We start from the raw sequence: 5,381 nt of genomic DNA on the forward strand, positions 1-5,381 counted from the left end.
GCAGGTCAGGCAGCATCCGAGGAGCAGGAGAGTCGATGTTTCAAGTGTAAGCTCTTCATCAGGATTTTTTCAGAAAGCTCTGTACGACATTTTAATATTGATCTAGTAGATATGAATGGTGTTTCAATTACAAGTGTCCAATATTCTCAAAGTTGCCAGACAACTTGTGCTGAGTGCTTTGTTGTTTGCGCGATCTGTTCACAGCCTTAAGCTTTTGTGGGATACATCTACCTCCACTCACTATATTTGCCCTCACAGCATGGTGAGCGTTTGACTCTAAGTGTTGCAGGACTATATTCACATGCAAATAATTTTTAAAATCTGAAGACACTAAATATAAGTGACTCTTTCTGCTCCAGTTTCACGAGCTGACACTTTGATCTTACAAACATTATTCTTTTCCACACTGAGTACCAGAGTGAAACATCTGGTTTGCAAGGAAGAAATGCTGCCTATCCAGATTTCATTATGTGCTTTGCAGACCGACAACCCCATGTTCCAGCCTGTGCCTCACTCGCAGCTAATTGGTTGGCCGTTGCATGATCATACTGCTGACATCTTTGCTGCTAACGTGACAAATTAAGGATTACTGGAGGCATCATTCTGCTGCTGCTGAGATTAATACAATGACAAAATGTGCTTGTTCTTATGCAGCATACACAACAGGCAGAGTCTGCCAGCTGCTTGTCACCTCAGGTGACAGGGTGACTTTGATCAATGGCAAACAGTATCTGATTGAGAGACTGGACATTGCAAAGACAGGATGTCCAGTGATAGCCATGCCTCCTGTCCGTTCCTCTGAAAATATGCGCCAACCCCTTCCTTCATTGCTGTCCTGAACTCGGAAAAACAACCAATGAGCCACAACATAGCAATGGGGACATTGAAAATTTCAATTGGCATTTCTCCTGCATCTCGAATCCTCTGAAAAAAAGTCCCTTAAAAGATGAAGAATTCAGAGCATTCTGACTCAACTAAGTTTACTGCTTATCCTGAAAATCTTTGAGGATTACAAGCCTAAATAACTCTTTGAAATCTATTCAACTGAATTTCGAACTCCTCATCCGCAGTAATCCCGGACACTCCAAGCCTAACTCCCATCTCAACCTGACCCAACACCTCTTCCAAATATGAAATCGCCTCCGTTCACCAGACCTTGATAGCCTTCCCAAAATGACATTATCAGGCCGTAGTGAGCTGATGACTCTGTCCTCTTGTAATCAGACCTGACACACCTCCCCTACATATCTCAAACCTCTCAAGGCCAAATCAACAAATCCCACCCCACACTTTCACTGATCCAAGTCAGCATATCTCAATTATATCCCAACCCACACCCTCAATCTCTCAGTCCCTGCTGGACCTCACACCATCACTACCCAACCCCTGAACCTATCCAAAGTATGCATCCAAGGACATCAAGCCTACTCACTCACTCATCCGACACCCAAATGCAATATCACTTAAAAGCTTACATTTACTTTACATGCTTACATTTTCAAAGTAATTGTCAAAGTGGCTGACTGTGCTGGACGAATAAACTTCAGAATATAGCACAATTACTGCACGAAAAGTGATTTCAACTACAATTCTCTCCTCTGTTGGGTCTGGTGTTTCCTGGATAGGTCGTTACCATTTCATAACGCAAGGCTTTTGTCTAGGAATCTCTAATGCAAAACTGATCTTAAGGTACGTGGGGATCTATTTGTTCAAATCAGAGTCAGAAATAGGGTCATAAAGTTTAACAGTTTTAGTGTTCAACAAGGAGTCCAACTAACTATGATCATTTACATTGGATTCATGCAGGATTTTACCGAGTCTCTAATTCTGTCTTAGTGGAAAAATGTCTATATTTTTTCAATAGTAACATTGAGAATTAGAGAGCAAATTGTAGGCTATTACAGGTATGAACACAGGCCGAACGCGGATTTCCACATCCGCGGTCCTGTTTCATGGATTCAGTTACCCCTCGACCTGAACATATTACAGAGAACATTCCAGAACCAGGGACTGGAGGCTGCTGGGAAGATAAACTTCCCATTTAAACGAATGGGTTTGTGACTATCCGCGTTATTGGGCTTCCACAATAGGTCTTGGAATCTATCTCTCGCAGATATGAGGGGGCTACTGTATACAATTTACCGTAGTATGGCACAAATGGAACAGCTGAGATCATAAACTGAGGGCCACTTTGAGGGATATGAGGATTAACCATCCATCTCCCAAAACAGGCAGATGATTCTTTTATTTTGCTATGGCGTTGGTTATGTTTCATCAGCATCTCCACATAAAGTTTATTAATGGAGGATTTATACCATCTTTTCTGTGCAGAATCATGAAAGTGATAATCAAAGCTGTTACCAACCATAATACAATATTGTTCATCCTTAAGCAGGTAAGAAGTCCTGAACAATTCTTTCATGTTGTTAATTTCCCTATTTAAAACAAATCCTGACATGTGCTCAAGCAATCCTTTCTACATTCTCAATGAAATTGAACAACTTAAATATTCTGTATTTGATTTATTTGTTTATGTAAGTAAAAGTTGATTTTCCATTTCCACTGTATACAATTAGCATGTTAACAATCAAGTCTGAGAAAAGCAAACGAGATCTGTTTTATTAACTGTGATTAACAACCCAAAAGAATTCTGCTTTTAGCATATAAAAGTATGAAAAAGTGATGCACACTTTCAAGGAGTTTAAATAAGGTAAATAGTTTTCTGACTTTTCTTACTTCACATGCATGGTATAAGAAGTTCATTTTCTTTGGACTTGTAAACTGTGCTATATCAGTTATAATATCAGCTAACATGCAGGACTTAAGTAATTATACAGTAACTTTATAAGTAAATGCGAAATAAGTTGTCAAAGATAAGAAGTTAATGTTTGATGCTCACAATTAAATCTACACTCAACACAATGCAACAACAATATCCTATCATAATTTGACACACATTCATAGTCATATTCAGATTATTAAAAATATGGAGAAAATATGGATAGAAAAATAAGTCTAGTTGACACAAAGCTGGATCCTGTCATTAAAGAAGGTCACTGCTGGCGCATTATTGGACCTAATGTGCTTGCTCTGGGAATAATTGACGCTGAACAACAAAGCTATCAAAAGGATTTTATCCACTTGTACTGACATCATTATTGATATTAGTGAGTGACAACCATGAAACATCTTGTGTATTGTATCTGGGTTACTGGGAATGTGATGGGTAAACCAGAGCAGAAAGCTGTGGGGTGAGCAGGTAATGTGTATCTTAAACATTGGCTTCAACCAACTTGTTTCTGGAAGGAATTCATTCTTTTTTCACCATACTGCCTCACTTATAAACATAATTGATTGTGTAGGGCGTAATAGTGCACTCAATAGGAAGTTATTGAGCTCAGTGTTTTTCCATTGCTTTCTAAGCAAATGAATTAAAGGATTTAACCAAAACAATGTGCATGGTAGTTAGAACAGTGTGTGCAGAGTTACAGATGGAACAGATTTCAACCTTGTCAGCTGTTAAAAGAGAAGTTGAGAGGAAGTTGGCTGGACTGGGTAATCAAATCTATGCACACAGAATGTGATAACTTTTGTTTGTTTACTTCAAAATAATGTCTTTCTGCAAACTAAACTTATGACATGAAATCTCATTGGTTAGATTTAATCAGGAATTTCAAACTGTTCAGCTCAAACAGGAATAGCTTCTTCCATATTCAACCTTTTCCACATTTTTAATTTATTTTCTGATTCAGTTCTTTGCTGCATGTTATCACTTTTATATATTTATTCTGTAAGTAACTCCCACCTTAGAATGTTTAGCTGAAACTCTACTGCATTTTGATAATCTTTTCAACAAAGCAATAAAATCTGATGGGCATTTATCAGCAATTAGGGTTGAGCTGACATATGATTCCTTTTCCAAAGTTATATGGTGAAAGTGAGGACTATCGTAAGGACCGACTGACTGGCAGTGGGGGTGGTGAGGCCCTGTTGGTATGTGATTATATTCAGTCCCTTGCGCGGGGGGACCTAGAATCAGGGGATGTAGAGTCAGTATGGATAGAGCTGAGAAATTCTAAGGATAGAAAGACCCTCTTGGGAGTGATCTACAGGCCCCCAAACAGTAGTATGGATGTAAGTTGAATAAGGAGTTTAAATTGGCCTGTCACAAAGATGTTGCTACAGTTGTTATGGGGGATTTCAACATGCAGGTAGACTGGGAGAATCAGGATGGTATTGGACCTCAAGAAAGAGACTTTGTGGAATGCCTCTGAGATGGATTCTTAGAACAGCTGGTGCTGGAGCCTACCAGGGAGAAGGCAATTCTGGATCTGGTATTGTGCAACGAACTATAATTGATCAGGGACCTCGAAGTGAAGGAGCCATTAGGAGGTAGTGACAATAATACAATAAGCTGCAATCTGCAATTTGAAAGGGAGAGGTATAATCGGTAGTGACAATATTTCTGTTGAATAAAGGGAACTATGGAACTATGAGGGAAGAGCTGGCCAGAGTTCAATGGTGCAATACCTTAGCAGGGATGACAGTGGAGGAACAATGATGGATATTTCTGTGTATATAATGCAGAAGATGCAGGATCAGTTCATTCTAAAAAGGAAGAAAGATCCTATGAGGAGGCAGGGTTGGCCATGGCTGACGAGGGAAGTTAAGAAACATATAAAGTCAAAAGAGAAAAAGTATAACATAGCTAAGATGAGTGGGAAAACGGGGGACTGGGAAGCTTTTAAAGAACAACAGAGGATTACTAAGAAGGAAATACGCAGAGAAAAAATGAGGTACGAAGGTAAACTGGCCAAAAATATAAAGGAGGATAGTAAAAGCTTTTTTAGGTATGTGAAAGGGAAAAAAATGGTGAAGATTAAAATTGGGCCCTTGAAGACAGAAACAGGGGAATATATTACGGGGAACAAAGAAATGGCAGAAGAGTTGAATTCGTACTTCAGATCTGTGTTCACTGGGGAAGATGCAAGCAATCTCCCAGAGGTAATAGTGGTTGAAGGACCTGAACTGAAGGGAAGTTATATTTGCCAGGAATTGGTGTTGGAGAGACTGTTCGGTCTGAAGGCTAATATGTCCCTGGGGCCTGATGGTCTACATCCCAGGGTACTGAAGGAGGTGGCTCGAGAAATCGTGGATGCATTGGTGATTATTTTCCAGAGTTCGATAGATTCGGGATCAGTTCCTGCAGATTGGAGGGTGGCTAATGTTGTACCACCTTTTTAGAAAGGTGGGAGAGAGAAAGCAGGAAATTATACACCAGTTAGTCTGACCTCAGTGGTGGAAAAGATTAGATTAGATTAGATTAGATTACTTACAGTGTGGAAACAGGCCCCTCGGCCCCACAAGTCCACACCGACCCG

The sequence above is a fragment of the Chiloscyllium plagiosum genome, chromosome 6, assembly GCF_004010195.1.
Source record: "Chiloscyllium plagiosum isolate BGI_BamShark_2017 chromosome 6, ASM401019v2, whole genome shotgun sequence".
In the NCBI taxonomy this organism is placed as follows: Eukaryota; Metazoa; Chordata; class Chondrichthyes; order Orectolobiformes; family Hemiscylliidae; genus Chiloscyllium; species Chiloscyllium plagiosum.